Genomic DNA, 18,638 nt, shown 5'->3' with positions numbered 1-18,638 from the left:
CATCATCTGTATTTATAAGTTGAATATTGGTTCGAGCTAATGACAACGTCAGTTGCCGAACGATAGTTATCTTTCAATATGATCTGAGATCAAATTTGGGTCAGAAAGTCTTCACTTTGCTGCAGCATTCTATCAGTTGTCTAGTTAGTTTCCAATAATAGTTAGTAATCAGCCCTTTCTTTAAACCTAAACTAATTTTCTTTTCTATTTTTGTTCAGTACGTGTGACTTTAACGAAATCCGCGATTAAAATTCTCTTCCTAACTTTGAATTTATTTAAAACAACAATTAACAGCAGCTGTAAAAACCTTTACTTTTCTGTGAATTTACTCTCTGCTGCTTATGTGGATAAATGCGATCAGGCTCGGAAAGTGTAAAGGGACAATCACTATTCAGGTACTTAATGTAAAGGCTTTGTAACTTTCTTCTCTATCCATAGTGGTTAATTATTTTATCCTCCTTGGGGCAAAATAGTTGATTTAAAGACGGTGAGCATTTTAGGTGTATCGCAAAATAACTTCATTTCCGGAACAGTTGTCGATTCTGTTGATGACTACGTGTTTGTTTTGTACTCTAACAGAATATTTATTCTTCACCATTTATCTCTGGAGCGTATAGTCTGTTATTCGATCCGTCTAGTTTCTTTAGGTTCTGTGAAATCACCGAAACATGAACTCTGCGATGAACTTTCTTAGTGGTTTCACAACAAAGGAAACATAGCATTTCTGTAAAACTGATCAAAATTTATTTTCTCTCTATAAACATAACTACAATGTTGTGTTAACTACTGACGAGAATCAAGAACAATCAACTTGTTAAAATGTCCAAATGCTCAGAGAAACACAACAAGATTTAGTGGTGAGATCTTTGGACTTCAGAATGGAATAATCTGCATCGGAGTGTCCACTTTGAATTGTTGTTTTACATTTAAGATATAACAAAAAAAAAAAAAAGGGAAAATTGGCGATCAGTTTGTAAAACCAAAAATTTGAAAGTCAAATGAAAACTGAGTTGGAGACAAGAAGCTGTCAGCTTGTGAATGATGCGGGTTCTAGAATTTACTACTTTTCAATTTTTTTTTGTCGACGTTAGCATTTCTTTCGTCAGCATCAATGAAGTTAAAAGGAACTAAAATAAGAAAAAAAAGAAAAAAGAAAAACATATTATGTCCACAAGCTCTTTAGGAAGATATAAAAACTACTAGAGTTTCGATAACTTTTAGTATGTAAATAACTCTTAGTTTATAACTGTTTATTTCCAAACGACAATTCTTTATGTTGTGGAACTTTAAGGATTTGCCTCCGAAGGAATAGTGCTATTCTTAACTCAAAATTTTGATTCCGTTTTGATTAAAAACAAAGAATTACGGTCAAGTCGCCGACGGTTCAACTGGCCAACGCCAACTCGCCGACGTGTAAAATCGAGTAGAGACGTCGGCAAGTTGGTCTTCAATCCAGTACAACTTATTAGAAGTTGAACATATAGAAAAGTGAAATATCTTAAGTAAAAAAACAATTTTGTTTTCTTGAAAAAAAAACTTTATAAGGATTTCATGGCGAATAAAGCAAGGTAAACATTGCCAATGACTAAAAAAGCTTCAGACGCGAATGAGTTAAATTCTCAACGTTTCCTCTCGTAACGTAACATCGAGTCACACAACGCGTGACGCCTTCATGAATCAATCGCTTGTTTTTTCCCATGACGTGAGCTTGGGACGCCTGTGCGTAAAGATATTTCCATAATTGCCGAGGCGCATTCTACCAACATGGGTTAACTGTGCCTATATCGCTTATTTCTTCTTCTTCATCATCCGAGTCAGTTCTCACGTCGCCGTCAAAATTAATATTCATGTCTAATCCATATCTGAGTATTTTTTAAAATAATTGCAAGGTTTAGTTTCCTTTCAAGCCAACAAACAAAATGAGTTGCTTTCAAATTCGTGTTGTGGAGGTTCCGGACTGCATAGAAAAAACTCAAATGACGTCCTTTTGTTAAAAATGGTCCTTATGGTTGTTTGGTTGGCTGATAAAGCTTATTTTCCTCGTGTGACAGGCATGTCACGTCGGCGAAGGATAAATTAACGCGCGCAAAATAATGCAAAGGTTTGATAGCGGATATTTGGTTCCTTCTTTTTTTAATTGTTCTAGCTAGCCAAGAATAAAGGCAAAGACTTTTTCAGTATTAATTTCCTAAAGAACAACATAGGTTACGTTTTTCAGCTAATTGTTGTACTCGTGAGTTCAACGCATCACGCGATTAAAATTATTGTCTTAACTCTGAATTTATTTAAAACAACACCTAACAGCAGCTGTAAAAACCTTTACTTCTCTGTGTATTTATTCTCTGCTGCTTATGTGGATAAATGCCATCAGGCTCTTAAAGCGTAAAGGGACAGTCAATATTCAGGTACTTAATGTAATAGCTTTGTAACTTTCTTCTTTACCCTTAGTAGTCAATTATTTTATCCTTCTTGCAGCAAAATTGTTAATTTAAAGACGGTGAGCATTTTTTCTGTGTATCCCAAAATAACTTCATTTCCGGTACAAATGTTGATTCTGTTGATGAATGCGTGTTTGCTTTGCGCTCTAATGGAATATTCATTCTTCACTATTTATCTCTGGAACGTATAGTCTGTTATTCGATCCATCTAGTTTCTTTAGGTTGTGTGATATCACCAAAAAATGAACTGTACAATGAACTTTCTTAGTGCTGTCAAATCAAAGAAAACATAGCACTTCGGTAAAACTGATCAAAATTAATTTTCTCTCTATAAACATTACTACAATGTCATGTAAACTGCTGACGAGAATCAAAAACAATCAACTTGTTAAAATGTCCAAATGCTTAGCGAAACACATCAAGATTTAGTGGTAAGATCTTCGGATTTCAGATGGAAAAATCGGCATAGGAGTGTCCACTTTGAATTGCTGTTTTACATTTAACATATAACAACAACGAAAAAAGGAAAAATTGGCTATTAGTTCGTAAAACCAAAAATTTGAAAGTCAAATGAAAACTGAGTTGGAGACAAGAAGCAGTCAGCTTGTGGATGATGCAGGTTCTAAAAATTACTAATATTCCATTTTTTTCTTGTTGACATTAGGATTTCTTTTCTCAACATCACTGCAAATAAAACGAAATTTAAAAAAAAAAATGAAAAACATACTTTGTCCACATGCTCTTTAGGAAGACGTAATAACTACTAGAGTTTCAATAACTTTTAGTATATAGATAACTGCTCTAGTTTATAACTGTTTACTTCCAAACAAGAAATTCTTTAATTCTCTAAACCATACCAGAGCTTTCTCAGGAAAGAGGGCAGTGGGAAAAACGCGATTCATCAAATCCCTTGTTCCTTTTTCAACGAGTGATGATAAGAATGCTCGTCCTCTGGCTGGGTATTAAAAATAGGTCCGCAATGCGTACATGTGTGGCTCACGAAATTTAGCTGCTTTTTGTCTCATTGGGTTTCTATTAGAAGAGCTAATATCTGATTACCATTAGATAGTTTTCAATATTGATCCTGTTCATTAATAACACAAGACAGCTAGCATACAAAAGTCCCGAAATGTTCATTCTGAAGATGAGAGTTATTTTTCATTTATATCAGTACTGTGATGAATTCACCAAACCAAACAAAAAACTGAAAAGGAGGTGTAGTCTACCAAATAAAGGCCTTATACACACGTATTGCTACCAAGTATAGATACCAATGCTTATCTGAACCATTATGAAGAGAATCTAGAAGACTGCCAAGCTTGAAGGAAGTCATGAAATGTTAAGGTCTGAATAATTCTGGCCATAACTTGGAAAACATAACACTAATTACATTTCAGTTAACATTAAAGCACTAGGCTCCTATTCATATTTCAATAAAAGCGAAACCACTTTGTTACTGAATTCCAGTAGATTACTCCCCAAAGTTTGGAATCAATCACAATAGACATTTAGCACCATGTTAACGACAAACTGCAGTTTCAGGTTAGACGTTAGACGTTTGTGACTTTTATTGGTTTAGCTATGTAAACATGAAAGTATAATTTCATTTAAAGGGGCCGTCAAATCGAATTGACAGACAACAGCAGTGTTTGATTTTCTAATGGCAACAAAAAAGTCCTATTTTCACTCACTGGCTAAAAATTGTTTATTCTATTTGTATTCAATGACATGTAATGCCATGAGGTGGCAGGGTATTCTGCAGTTTAACCAAAATTTTATCTTAGCATTTACTAAAAAGACTGGTTGAGTAATTTTCTCACTGAGCATGTGGTATAAACAGAATTTCAGGATAAAAACATTCCAGTAAATGACTTGCGCGAAATGTGACCGCATAGAGAGCCAATAATGACTCCTAAGTTTCAATGTGGCGCAACCTGCACTAAAGTTCCAGACCGTGAAATGTTGGCCTGTGAGAGCACAACTCCACGTTGTCATCTACCGAGAAGACAAGCCGACAGTAAGAAAGCCGGCGTGTGTGGCGTGTCTAGCAAACAATCGTTTTTCTTTTTCTTCTGGCGTTTCATTTAGAGACTTTTGCTTCTTTTTCATATGTTGTGTTTGGTTTCTTTTATTTCTGAAAGGCAAATGTTCAATTTTTGGACTCTCGTGAACATTTGGCAAATCAAGTTCATTATCTCTGACAAAGACACCATTGATTTCAAAAGGAACAACCCCTATTTGTAAGCAGGAAATTTTCAAATATGATACAAGGTTTTCAATTCCTTTAATGGTAAGCAAAGTACATTTCCCAAATGAGTGGGGCATCCCATACAAATCCCTGGAATGAGCATAAAAAATTTTAAAGCTTTGTTCTGAATTGTTAATCACTGCAACAGTATTAATTCCAATCGTTAAAAAACAACAATTGTAGTTAAGGTGACAATTTGAAAACACTTGTCAGAGAATTTTGAAGAGACATTTATGGCCCATTATTTGATGCCTTGAACAAACTTCCTGTCAATGACTCACTATATTCTAATGTGTATACTTTATTGTAAATTGAAACAATGCATGGAACATCAGTTAAAAGCAAATAATCATTTGTCTGGACAGAACATCTTATATAAGTATAAAAATTATTTCCAATGGTAAGAATATTATTCAAAGTGGAAGAATTCCACAAATTGATATCTTCTATGTGATGATAAATAATAGCAGTAAGTGACGTTGCTACACATTGTTTACCAGTATTTTCACCAAAAGCTGCTTCATTTCCTTGACTGTAGTCAGCACATATTGTTTAAACAACTTTCCAGCAAGTGCTAAGAAAGTCTTTAAGGTTTTGTCTGTTTCACTTCGAAGGATACCTTTGGTTCTGTAGCCGATGGAGACAAATTCATTAAAACCTCAAGAGTTTACTCCAGATACTCCAGAAACTTGTGTATAAAACATCGAGCTGCTTCGAAAAGATTTAATTTACTAACCTCTTTTGATGAAAAATTGAAAGAAACAAATTGAGACACATTAACTTTTCTTCTGCAGAAAACAAACTGAAACACTTCATGATGGTACCCTCAGTGGCTAAGTGGAGTTTCATCCTACTTTTCTGTAAGCGCTTCAGTTGTTCACAACTGTTGTTGACAGTGTTTACTAAAATGATAAATATTTGCATTTGTTGACATTTGGGAGGGAATGGGAGCCCTTCATGGGTAATGTGGGAGGGGAGGAAGGGTAGGATGCTTGGGGAGGCCCGGGAAAGGGCGAGCAAAGGGAGAAAAAGAAAAGAGGAAGGGAGGAGAGTGCAAGGTTGAATGGATGGATAGAGCGACAAGAAAAACTACAAGGTGGGCTTGAGGATCTGTTGGGAATTGTTATGTTAGGCTTTCTTGAACTGCAATATGTGCCAGTGCTTAAATATAATGTGATAATCATATGGGTGAAAACTTCTCATGCCTGCGTGTAATATCAAACTGCTTCTAGGCATGCAACATGTGGTGTATGCTTGTTCGTTGGTAAGAGAAAGTGGTCCGAAACGTTCTCCTAGTCCCACTTTGAGCTCAAGACTGAACCTGAGAAAGACATTGCCACTGCAATTAGCTTGTACAATCAAACTTCAAAGTGAAGTGTTAGAATAAGATGACATCAGTAAATTATTCCTCTAATTCGTTAATAAACCACTTTGCTGTATCCTCTGAAACACTTTTCTCAATGAAACTACTTGCAAAGGTAAAGCGTTAGTAAGTTTTTGGTTGGAATGGAAGACTCAGTTTTGTAATAGCTAGCTGAAGTCCGTTGAACTTGATCTCTAAATGAGAAGTTATTTTGCAGTCGTGCAATAGATATTTTAGAGCTTATTGATCTGATATCTGATCAGTGGTCAAGTGATACTTGTAAGACAGAGATCAGCTAAGGTCTAAAATGGCGGCCCTTGTTATGTGAAACTGCAGACTTTTTCTTTCTCTTGGCATATACCATTAAGCCTTCGCCTACGATATCTATCAAATTTTCTTTTTTATATAAGCAAAGTAATTAACTTGTTGCATCTGTTGTAGTTTTGTTGAATGTGGATTACAGCTGTAAGGTACGAGGAGATAAAAGGATATCAAGGAGAGAAATCAGCTTCAGCAACGAAAGTGAGTTTTATTTCTTACACAAGTGTAAGGGAACTCTATCACTTTTTCAATTGGATGCCTGAATCTCTACTATTTTATTAATTTCGTAGCATCTTGTTTAATCTTCTAGTATCTCCCTTCACGGCTCGCCGCCCTCGATGTAATCGCTCCCGTAATTTGCCCCGTTTTTCTAAACTGCGATAGATTATCCATATGTTAGACGGTTCTACGTTTAGATTACGCTTTCTCTGATCAGATATATCAGTATGAGAATGTTTGTTTGGAAAGAGGCAAGTCTTGCCTTGTGGTTGTGGTACAAATATTGTAATCTGGTGATCTGGGCTCAAGCTATCCATCCTGCTACTCACTGGATTTGTTTTTTGGTTTACCCCGCTTTGTAAACTGCCAAATGGGCTGCCTCCGACCAGTAAGGATTTTTGCACGATGTTTATTTACAATGTTTGTTTCAATTAACTCTTTCACTTCCAAGATCTCATTAGTAATTCTCTTTACTGACTGCGGTACAATTCTTATGATTTTAGTTCTAAGAATTTGTTACTGGATCAACTGATAATCCCTTTATTCATATTTCTCTTTATTCTCATCACTTGTCTGCTTGAAATTGTTTGTATATTGTGGGGAGAAATTCTCTCTTGGTCACTCATGAGAGTTTAAGAGTGCATTTGTTATGATTAGTTTTGGTAATTTTAGTTTTCAGTTTTGTTTAACTAATTTTTCTTGATTCATTTTGTCATACCGTTTGTAGGCAGCATTTTATCATATCCACTTTTTAATTCGCGCAATAGAAACATTAATCTTATCGCACATATGGAACTGAGACCAGTTTTTTTGTTATTCTAATTATTTAGCACTGTTCGGCCTCTCAGAAAGAAATTCTCCCCACTGCAATAGTTTAACAAATTTTTTTGTTTTTGTTTGAGCTTAAATTCTGACTGCTCTAAATGTTGACAATGAGAAGAGTATGTTAGTAATCAGTTCAAAGTAGATTCTCTAAAGTTAAAAAAATTTTGCAAATTTAAATTTAGCTTAAGTTTAAAAGTGCATCTCATGCATTTTGTTGTAAACTATCATTCTAAAGCTAATTTCTCCTTTTTTTCTCAATACTATAAAATAATTTGGTTTTCTCCTTACAATGCAAACTCAGTGATGACCTATTACACATTTTTTTAACGATTTAACTATAAAAGCAATACTTACTGTCTAATATTCAGAGTGCCCAGGCCCTTGTAAGTGCCAGAATCTGCACGATCTGCTGCGTGTGAACTGTGAAGGAAAAGAATTGATGTCATTTCCATGGAAAATTCCCCTCACCACAGCAGAGTTGTAAGTATATACGAGAGATCAAATGTTGAGGTGCCATGTAAGTTACAGATTAAACTGCGTATCACGAAACAAATTAACGCCATTCTTCATCTTAACTGAGTAAGAGCGACTGCTTAATCAATCTTACACCAGCCATTGTGTGGTGCCGTCCATGTCAATGATAAGAAATTCTTCAATATTGAATTTTTTTGAACGAAGGTTTGCTACGGGGTTCATTCCTCACCCGAACTACTAATTCCCGAGTCGCTGAATGCTGCATTTCGCACATTGTTGTTTTGTTATTATTAATATTGAAATATGTTACAAAGCCTTTGAGGCATGTTCAAGTTACTGCGTTCTGCACTATGTCGTTCACCGCCAAGTTATTTCGAACAAGAAATGATTAAAGATCATTGGTTCATAATCTATGCAACCATACAAGTATTTAGCTGGAAAATTTGTCCACTTGACCACAGTTGAATCATACTCCCACTTTTTCATCTTCAATAACTTGATAACTTGATCTACGTAATACTTAAAAAAAAATGGGCACTTGAAATGGAAAATTTGTGCGAAAGTGAAACAGACTTTGGAAAGAGATAAAAGCGGTTTAAAACCTCTGGATAAAGGTATCTGTCATGAGTTTTGAAAACCGTATGTATTTAATACAGTTGTATCAATTTTTTTTCTAACGGGGACTTGAGTAACAACCAGCTGAAGGACTTGTCACAGGACATTTTCAGCAACAGTACTCACCTGATTCGGCTGTAAGCTAAGATTAAACAAATCCATATTGTGTGCATTTCAATTTAAAATGGGCAGTGATATCCTAATAGGGACTAACAATGATATATTGGTAATAAGTATAGGAAATCGTATGAACGCGGGTGCATTTCGTGATTTATGGGCACGAGTGATGCTTTGAAAGTCCTCAAAATTGCACGAGCCGTAGGCGAGTGCAATTTGAGAACTTTCAAAACATCACGAGTAACCATAAATCACGAAATGCACGAGCAGGTTCATACGATTTTTTATTTATTATATTCTCGATTTTTTTATAATTTGGTGTTCAAATTTGGTGCTTCCCCGATGTTTCCATGGCAACTTCTCCGTATTGCACTCTATAACCTCTATTGCACTCTATAACCTCTATTGCACTCTATAACCTATTTATGCATTCATCATTGACCAATCAGAAACGCGATATTTTGTTGAGTATATAATAAATAACAGTATTCGTCATTAGCCGCTTTGAAAACCATGCGTATTCAACACAGTAACAACTCTCACCTGGGGTAGCTGTAAGCTAAGATTGGTTATCTCATTCCATTGATTAAAACAGCTTCATAAATTCGCATTACAAACTGCGCCTATTTAACACATATGTAGCAACATCTTAATTCGGACTTGGGTTACAACCGACGAAGAGATCGGCCACAGAAAGTTCGCAGGAGCAATAACCAACTTTGATTGTTAAATATGACCCTTTTCCTTAATCTCCTGGGCGAGGTTGTTCAAAACTGGGTTAAGATAACCCATGATTAGTTAGAAACTTATTTCAGATCTGAAAGCTTCAAAACAGAAGTCAATCGAATTCTTTTTGTCAAGAATGTGATGATTGGATGCTCTACAAGCGATATAGAAAATTATCCCAAAAAGGCTTTTGAATAAAGGAATAAAGAAACCCGGATTAAAATGTAACCTTAGGTTGCACTAATGGGGCTTCAAACAAACTGGGTCCTAATGAATAAAAGCATATTTCATTAGCATTATTACCCGTTCATGTTAAACACGGTTGGAACAATTTCTTTATGTGTACTTGAGTAAACAACCAGCTGCATAGCTATCCGTTAGACATACTTTCGGCTTAGTGAACTGGAGGCTGGGGTGTAAAAAAGTAAGAGATTGTAAAATCTTAAAAGTGGTCAATCTTTTCAAAGAACGACGAATTTCTAAACCCTTAAGTTGATTGATGTTGCTATTAACAGCACAATGCGAGTCTAACCTCAATATAGGGCGAGCTCATGCGGAATTGTAAAGTTTTTATACAGATATCCGGGTCCCTACAACCGTAATTCAATTTAACCGCTACTGGTTATATTTCTAATAAAGTGGATGTAGGAGTGATACGGGCAACATAAAACCTGTGAAAAAACCTCGTTTCTCGAAAACTGATATTCTATACTGGACTATATTTAAAACAGATCACAAAACTTAATTGCGGTCATACTCGATAAGGTGCATTTGAACTAACGGCACCCAGAAATTTGTTGGCAATCATGAAATAAAAATCCTGATAATGATTTGTGATAGGGAACAAAACCAGGTAATGGGACAGGGCTTTTCTCCCTGCTGATATCCATTATATCCATTATATCCATTTCGAGCGCTCAAATTAGGGTTGCTGCCATTATGTCCTTTTTCCAAGCCTTTTGGCCATGTTTCCGTTAAACGTCGACTCCGGTGCGACATTTTCGTGTCAAAAACAGCTTTATACTTCAACTGAGGTTTGTCTACATTTGCCTTCCATGATTGCGGAGCCACTGGAACTTGTTTTCCCCTTGGTTTTAACCTTACCCGACTACCGAAACGTACTCGTAGTATATACAAGATCAGTGACATAAGATAGCACAAAGAGATGATTTTAACTAGTATTACCCTGCGACGATTACAAGCGCAAATCTCGCGTCTCTCTTTGCTCCGGGAGGCGAAAAGCTAAACAATAAACCATACCTTTTTATCGATTTACTGTCGTATACAAACCACTTGGGATGTTTAGAGAACACGAAAAAAAGTTTGTAAACGACGACTTTCTACTGAACAATACTTCAATTTGGAAGGAGAAAAAAAAATCCACCTCTGTGCACGGCAAAGACTTAAGTTTCTCGTATGGAAACCTAGACAAGGCAGCGCGTCAAACAGTTATAACACAGGGAAATTTCCTCAAACTACCCTGCCAATTCCAGACATTCTGTATCATTAGTTCAGTGTTTTTTACTTTGGAACCTCTTTTAGTATCTTTACCTACCCTACCCCCACCATACAACAAATCAATATCGCCTGGCTTATGATGTGGTCTACACTACATGTCAGTTTGTATCGTAAAGCCTTATGTATTACAACAATGGGTGATGAGAGGAGAGGGAGGGAGAAGAGAGGAATTTTAAAGTGTTCAGTTGTTTTCAATGCCTCCAATAAAAAAAAGAAATCCTCAATATCGTTTTGTTCCACGAAATAGCTCTTTATCTTGCCGAACACTTGAAAATGGAAATTTTAACAAATTGCTTGGTTCACGGAAACTCGTTCGCGAGATCGATTAAGAAAATTTCAAAAATTCCAAAAAATACGAAAAATGTCTAAGCTAATTCAAACGCGTTCTCCCTTTATTTCATATTGTAAGGAAGAACCCACTCAAGAAACTCAAACATCATATTGTTTCCCATGACGACATTGAAATCCTTTCTGCTGAAAATAATAGATTGACGAATGGCCAAGTCATCTTGGATGTCTTAAAAAACAACTACGCATGATGACTAAATAATGGAGTTGACAGATTTACCTGAAAATATAAATACGTTGCAGTATCAGCAACCTTGGTTCTTATCAAAAACATTTCTAGCCACTTAAAGATGTTGATGGTAATGATAATACGTTTATATCAGTAATACAGCTAAACACTTGTTACACGTACTAACTTTCGTCATTCATTGACAGATACTTGGGCAACAACCAGTTGGAGAATTTGCCAAAAGACATGTTTATGAACAATACCAATCTAAGAGTGCTGTAAGTCAAAAGTGAAGACTATTCTTTCTAATTTTAATCATGCAGGCTATGTAAAGAGACAATGAGGGGAAATTACGGGGATAATTCTAACAGTTACAACATTGCAATGATCAGACGTATTCACCAAAGTCACAAAGTGTATTATTGTTTTAAAAAATACCAATAGCTAAGGCCAGGCTTTTAAGTCATCAATCAGACAAACTTTATGATGTATCCACACAGTTCATTAGTTCTCAGCCTAACTTGCCTCCAAGCATTAGTGTGGAAGGAAGGGGCGGGGAGGAAGGTTGGGTAGCCACTGGATCGAGGGTAATAAATCTTCCATGCCAGGAGAAGGAAGTTCGTACACTCGCGCTTCATTCCAAATCTTGGATAAGTTCGTTACGGAAAATACACGAGGAAAATGAATTCAAAATAATTTTTCTGTGTTTACATTCTTTAAGAAGTGATACCAACCCTCAAATGCGTCAAAAAAAGCTCTTTACTTTTTAAATATAGACTGATTGATGGAATCCGAGTAATTTGGTCCGAATGTTGCTAGAACAATGAAGCATAAAAAAAAGATATTAGCGCTTTTTTTTTCTTTTTTTGCCGCAAAATACTTTCATTTATTTTTTTGGTGCTTCAGCTTGGCAGCTCAATTTAAAGAAAATGAATTAGAATATGGGAAAATGCTGACACACTTCGGCGTTTGATTCTTTGTGATTTAAGTAATGACGATTTCTTATATTTTTAATGACCTTGGTATTTAGCGCTCAGTATTAAGTATTTCAGTAATTTATAAGTCATTGTAAACGTAGTACTCAGATGCAAGACCACATAAGCACCAGCTTTAACAAATATAGTGTTGATATAAAGTGGATGTGGGTATAAAAACAAGAGTCACAAAGATTTTGTCGTTTGGGACTTACACGGAAGACATTGAATTTGGAGAAAATTAGTTTGATGATATCACAAGATACTACTCAGTTATTAGGTCAGGTGACATGTCTAGAGAAAAATATTAATAAATATACATCCTAGAAAAATATTAATAAATAACGAAACAAGGCTTTGTTGCAAAGTAGATTGTTAATGAAAAATTGTCAGAAGATTTAATGAGGTCCTTCGCGTGCGGATAATATAAATCCCGGTTACTTAGACAAGAGAAAAAGAAATAGAGATCTCTTTTCTCTTGTTGTTAATTCAAGACCTTTAAAGGGAGCATGGCCGAAAGAGTCGGAGGTAAAGTGGGGCGGAAGCCCAATAACTATTTATGACAGAATGAAAAAATTATTCAAACATGAAGCAACAGGATAAATCACGGAAATCAATAACGCTTCAATTATACTATGAAAAACTATGTGCGAAATTGCTAAAATCGGCAAATATGGCTTTTGCACGGCACAAAGCATTCATCAGTCTATAAGTTGATTGCTTATCATCATCATTACTAATTTTAGGGTTGTAAAGTCACACGCTGCGTGTCGGTTGACATTTGTTTCAAGTTCCAGCGTGCTACAACTTCGGCTTCTACAGACGAGAAAGTCTGCACTCTCGCTTGAGAGCAAATATTAATAGCTCTATCAAACTAAAAACTGTGTTTCTATCCCGAAAATAAAATTAAAATAGTGTTGTCGTTGTCACTTACCGCCATCGAACATTTCCATGCAGAACTCCCCAAGACTAACATCTGTTGCGTGACCCGCAGGCTTTTTGTAGGAATTATTCAAGCCCGTCGTTCCTGCTGTCGGCTAAATAACAATTTCAGAATAATCTGCAGATCTCTATGATTAATTGCTTCCTTCGGTCGTAAAGTATCTGCGTTTTTTCTCAAGCATTCTATTATTACATGTAAATCTACATCTCTCTCGATCGAGTGTTGCCGGCGTTTAATTGCATGACTTGTAAAATTGATTAAGAATGAGAAATTGCGGATTTTTCGGGCGGAATTGCTTTTGATTTCTCAATTCATGTTGTTGCAAACACAGCTTTTGGGAGTTACGAAACAAAAAAACTTAACGGACCTAGTTTCATGTTCTAATGGAAATAGCAAATAAAAACACATTCTCTTGAGAAAAAAATTCATAAATAACAGGGGTTCTTTCAAGAAACAAATATTGCTAGAAAAGTTTTCAGTTCAGGTCAATATTGACTTTTCATAGCCTACTTTCAGGGAACGCGCTGACGGAATTAAAATAACATACATGTGTGATAATGCAGGAAAGAGAATAAAAATAAAAATAAAGAAAAAGGAGAAAACATAGGAACATGTGTTGCAGTGTGCAGATATCTTTCGAGCCAGACCTACACACCTTGGCCCAACACCACGCAATAAAACTAGAATGGGTGCTGTATACCAACTGGCTCGCACGCGCACGCAGGAAAGGTCATGACAATCAGCAAAAATAATAGCAATTGCAGACGATATTTGCAGTAGAAAACAGGCAAAGGAAATGACAGAAGGATTAGGAACTTTCTAGAAGTGCTTTCTTGTAAAAAAAGACAAATAATTTTTACTTCTCATGAAAGGTCACGCTAAGCAATGCTAAGCAATGAAGCACACTTTTTTATCGGTTTACCGTCATGTATAACTACTCGCGATGTTGAGAGAACACGAAAAAATTTTTTAAACAATGACGTGCTTCCATGGAGTCGTCGTTAAATTTTACAGAAAGTGTTTAGAGTGCTTAAACTTGCCAAAAACTATCAAGTGAAGGTTGAAATCGCGGACAGGAAACGGAATTGCCATAAATGTTGACCAACAAAGGTAAAAAAAGTCATAAAGACGCGGAAACTAAATTTAAAAGTATCTAAAACCTGGATTTAACTTGCAAACTGCGGCAAAACGTATTATACCATTTAGAAATCAAATACGAAAGCCAAACTTAACGTCCGGTACTCCTGTCTTATTCCCTGCTTTTAGTTTATCTAATTAATTATCCATCGCGGAGAATTAAGATATTAAAAAATCTTGTTGTTATCGTGATAGTGGCTTTAATGGGGTCGTAATATTATATCACATCCGATAAACCTTATGGCCTCAAGGAATGCGCGTATAGACCAAAGAACGAAATTACGAAATATGGCGGTACCGTGACACCGCCGATGAATTGTTAATACATTTGTATTTATGAGCGCTGGTGGGTATAATAGTACGTTATTGTTCGCCTAGTTATTACGTCGTAAAATTATTCCAATTTCTTCGAGAAGTTGACATCTTCCGGGTGTAGCGTGAGATTTTTAAGGGGAACGTACGAGAAGATAGAATCGAGCGGAGCAGACCGTCCAAAGGTAGTGGTCAGGGGCCATGGTCTTACAGAAAATGTTTAACTCTAGGTTCTCGGAGTGCCATTTCCTGCGCTTTTTGCAGGAAACTTTGGGTAAATAAATAGGACGGGAAATGCGCTTGTTGATGGTTTAGTTTCCCCACCTCGAAAAATTAATGAAACTGGTAACTTCTGACGTCATTTTACCCAACTCACTTCGTGCGCTGAAGAATTTCGCCTGCTACAGCTCACGAGACATTGACAAACGTCTGCTTTTATTTCACCTCGTTCATGACCTATAACGTAACAAAATGGGCATCCATCTTTATCTCTATTAATGCTGTTATATCAGCCTCAGAATAAATTTAAGGTTTCTCGCTCATAAAAATATCGTTAACGCCGCGGTGGAAGTTAAATGGGTACTCGCCTCTAAACTGGATTATACGTAGTTAAAAACAAAAGACGAGTGTTTTGTAATTTCTGCTCCTGCTTCACGCCCTCAGATAGATGTCTGTCCCGCTCCCTGTTCCCCCGGGCTCCCTCCCCCTAGTCCTCCCTGTCCCCCTCCACTAAGACCAAAACTTAAGTAAAAATTGATAACCTGATAGATAAAGGTCTTAACTCAGTGGGCTTGTGGCACCTCAATTTCGAAGAGGCCACCTCTGCGCATGTTCAAAAACTAAGTTTCCCGTATGGAAACTCAGACATGGGGCACGCGTCAACCAGTCGTAATACAGAAAATTTTCCCTATACTTCTCTGCCTAAGTAGTCCGCTTATTCCGGACATTCTGTATTGTTAGTTCAATATTTTCCTTTTTAAACTTCTTTTGGTATCTCTACCTACCCTACCCCCCACCCTAAAACAAATAAATATCGCCTGGCCTATGACGTGGACTACACTACATGTCAGTTTGTGTCGTAAAGCCTTATGTATCATAATGCCTTATGTATCATAACAATTGGTGATTGGAGGAGAGGGAGGGAGTAGAGAGGAATATTGAAGTGTACAATTGTTTTCAATGCTTCGAATTAAAACCCTCAAAGTCATTTTGTTATATAGCATGTTTTCTTACCGCAGACTCAAATATGAAAAATTATAAAGTAAGCATCGCCTTATTGACACTAAAAGTCTGTTTGCAGGCATTACTTGCGTTTCCTGACGTTCATTAATTGGTACAACGTACTAAACACCGCCTTTAAATGATGTTTTCTTAGGAAGTTGGACAACAACCAGATCAAGGAAGTACCATCAGACATTTTTAGTAAAAACACCCTGCTGCGGTACCTGTAAGTTTACACCCTGCTTATTTACGCAAAATATGCCTTAAATCTAAATCTACCGAACATTTAAGTAATGTTTTGTCCGAATGTCCTCTTCCCTCTAATTCTGATGCACTGTACACTTGGACCCACCTCTCCTTGTTTTTACCTCTGCTGAACACTATGTGCCACTCCTCGTTTCCCTATAAAATGAGCAGCCCCAGCAATAAACCTTTTAAGCTGTGTGGTCCCGTAGTTTGAAATGGGTAAATAAGAATTCGAAATGGCTGCTCAAGTATGTGCCGCAGACAACATTTTATGGACGAAACTCCTTCTTCTTTGCCGAAGTTTTCATATTCACGGATAGATTAGGACTCTAGTGATTGCGCTAATATAAGAATCGGCGACGATTGAAGAGGTCTTTTTAAAACAAAAATTGAGATTATTAAAAACAAACCGGCACACGATCTTTAGAGATCAAAAAGATAAATGAAACGGGCACAAAGGGGAAGCAAATATATTACGAAAAGAAGGTTTCGGGAATTTTGTGACTTAAGCCAATAATGAAGCTATACCTGTCGATAACTGTAAAGTTGTTTTTGTTTTTAACGTAAATATTGGTACCCTTTGGTTATCTGATCGGCAGGCAGCCAAGGTTCTCAAACTACTGTGGAATGACCGGCAGCAAGAAATGTCTCTGAAAAGTTAACAAATTGAGAGAAGCTACACAACTCAAACTATTATATATCGATAAGAAACTGCCAAGTGATCCCGAAGTGATTTATAAATCTATTCTCTCGCGCTCGGTCTCAGAGTTCGGAGCCACGGATGTTGACACTTAACTAGAAATTGCAAGAGGTCGACTGCTGGTCACGGCTCTCAAATAACTAAATGACTTGCAGTTGGAAATTTGCTGAAAATTTAGGAAATAGGAAAAGGAAAAGGAATAAGAATCACATCGTAACAGACTGGTAGGGGTACTATTACTTCGAGTTTAAGTCTTTCCTCTTTAAGAACTGTTGATAGCTAACAACTACTCAGCGAAGTGGAAGTAGCTAGTGGTAAATATTTACCAAGCCGCAAAATGGCGCTTTAAGTATCCACCATTAATGCTGATGAGAGTAATTTTTTTGGTGAATACTAAAACAGTGAGATAATATAGCATTAAAATATTGTGGAAACTCATTTATTCCTACAACGATTATATAGCATTCTAGTGCAAATCCCTCGGAAATGCCTTGGCGGTAAAAAGCTAAAGATATTCAGAGTTTGAGTAGTTTTTTGCATCGACCCTTCAGCATTTTCCACTGTGTCAGTAGATACCTTTCACAAATTCTGAAAACTGTCTACATTTTTTTTTGTTTTGAAAAGCTAAGGTCGACAGTGGAACGAGAAGGGCACTCTTAAACCTGCAGAGTGACCTGGCTTAATTTCTTCATTTCTGAAACAATGATTTACCATGCGTGAATTAGACTTAAAGCGGGGTTTTACATGAAAAAGTGAAATTTTTGAATCATCTGTAACAGCTATTGTTTTCATTAGAACCATAGCAGACTATACATCACTGGAAAGCTATTGACCTGAAGATTATGGAAATGTGTATTTGAATGCGATGTTTATTTTTTGTAACCTGATACCAAGCCTTTAAAATACTCTAAATTACAGTGGCCCTAAAAATAATTGGACTAAATAGACAATAGTAGGGTAAAGCGAAATGCTCTGATGGACAATTTGTCTTTTTAACATTTCAGTTACGGTGTAATAAGAACTTGTTTGCCTTGTTTATTCTTTTTTAATGATTTACTATTTTGCGTGGAGTGGCAGGAATATTTAACGCTTGAAAAAGGTGTATTGAACCAGACACAGTTTTGTTGAGATTTTCTGGTTACATAACATTAGATATAGATCTAACAAATCGCGTAAATATAGCATACAATAAACATGAAAGAAGCATTATTTAATACAAACTTTTTTTTTATTCCGTTGTGATAACTCCATGTACGACAAATCTTTTAATAACAATGAGGTGCATATTTTAGGCCGTCATATCGGAACATGAGAAATAATAAACAACTTTTTTTCGAGTACTCTTATCCACTGAACGTTGCAATTGAAAATACATTGATTTATTTTTGATGGGCGGTTGAACAACAACCAGTAAAAGAATTTACCATCAGGCATTTTTAGCAATAATACCGGGTTGTACAGGCTGTAAGTTTGGAGTCTTTCTCAATATTGGTGTTAGAGGAACGCATGAAATCCAACCTTCAAATCAGACATTTGAATGCAGGGATGATATTGCACATTATCAGTTATATCTTGAAAAAGCTGCATTAAGTGCCGCTCTCGCTAAGAGCGGTCCTCTCCACTTCCCTTTTAGTTGTTCTCCAATTCTCTTTTTTCGCGTCGCCACAAGCCAAAAATGATTTTTGGACAGTACACCCATGTGGACAGCGATCGAAAGTGTAAAT

At 36.3% G+C, this 18,638-nt stretch overlaps 1 protein-coding gene and 1 long non-coding RNA gene across 2 annotated transcripts in view; both read left to right on the top strand.

The window, feature by feature from the left end:
• The window catches only part of LOC149052402 (uncharacterized), a 320,642-nt gene that overhangs the window by 60,142 nt on the left and 241,862 nt on the right, over positions 1-18,638 (top strand). The gene's annotated exons all lie outside the window — the stretch shown is intronic.
• Positions 4,502-9,875, top strand: LOC149052415 (uncharacterized). The gene is made up of 3 exons (XR_016183314.1): positions 4,502-5,546; positions 6,491-6,571; positions 7,783-9,875. It is a non-coding gene; the product is annotated as an uncharacterized LOC149052415 (long non-coding RNA).

Source organism: Pocillopora damicornis, chromosome 1 (assembly GCF_964200805.1).
Source record: "Pocillopora damicornis chromosome 1, jaPocDami1.2, whole genome shotgun sequence".
Taxonomy (NCBI): Eukaryota; Metazoa; Cnidaria; class Anthozoa; order Scleractinia; family Pocilloporidae; genus Pocillopora; species Pocillopora damicornis.
This window is presented reverse-complemented; position numbering and strand designations above follow the sequence as displayed.